Consider the following 1085-nt stretch of genomic DNA (forward strand, 5'->3'; position numbering starts at 1 on the left):
CCGGTTCAAAATCCCGCCGTTATTTTTAGTTTGTAGGTTTAAGTTTCCTTTGTTTTCTTTCTTTTATCGTGAAATTATAATGAATTGGTATAAATTACTTATCTTTGAGTACGTTTCCGGATTTGCCAGTAACCGCATATCGAAGCACAATTTTAGGAAAGTGTATTTATACCAAATTGAAAATTTTCTACTTTTTTTTTCTCCAACCGAGTATGTAAGAGACCGCTCTCTTTCGAATTTTCTACGGGACTGTTAAGTAAAAGACAAGATAATGTAGGGGTCGACTTAATACTGGGTCGTATCCGAGAGTCGTTAAAAATCGTCCTACTTAAGATTCTTAGAAAAACCATAAATACACACATACATATATTCAAAGTCAAGAAAATTTCAATTCCAAATGTGCAGAATTGGAGAAATATAAAATGTAGATCCAGAAAAAATAATTTAAAAAAAGACCAAAACGACTAATTTTCAAGAAATATTCATATCCGAATCACAGCCAAAAACAGGTATTTTCGATAAAACAGTTGAATTTTCAACAATATAGATAGATTTTCACTTGAGATGAAAATGTCAAGCAACCAAAAGAGATTAGTTTTCAATCAGAAATTTGTACCCCCATTTAAAAAAAAATTGAATTTTCCACCGAATAAAAAGAATTTTTAAACGAGAAGGATGAATGTTGACCGGGTTGTCGTACTTTGAAGAAAATGATTCAGTTTTGAGACAGGTAGTATAATTTTTGACAAAAAAAAGAACCATTAACAACAAATTTCATTGTGGGCGCCGCGACTAGAAAGAATAAGTATGCATACATATTCATATAAACTGACATATACCGTTGGTTATAATTGGCAGCAGACGTAAGAACCCTTTATGTTTCACCCCTGTAACTTTCACTTCCATGTTTTCCCACCAAGTATCCTTTTCTCTGCCGCTACGACGACCTTCGCTTACCTCGCACGGATCACGTGATGATCCGCAGAATGTGATGCACCAGGGACGGCACAACGAGTCAACGCGGACTCGCTAATATTCCAGCCACTACATTTTCCAAAAAGAAACTCTTTTTCTTCTTTTCTCTA

Source organism: Belonocnema kinseyi, chromosome 10, assembly GCF_010883055.1.
Source record: "Belonocnema kinseyi isolate 2016_QV_RU_SX_M_011 chromosome 10, B_treatae_v1, whole genome shotgun sequence".
NCBI lineage: Eukaryota > Metazoa > Arthropoda > Insecta > Hymenoptera > Cynipidae > Belonocnema > Belonocnema kinseyi.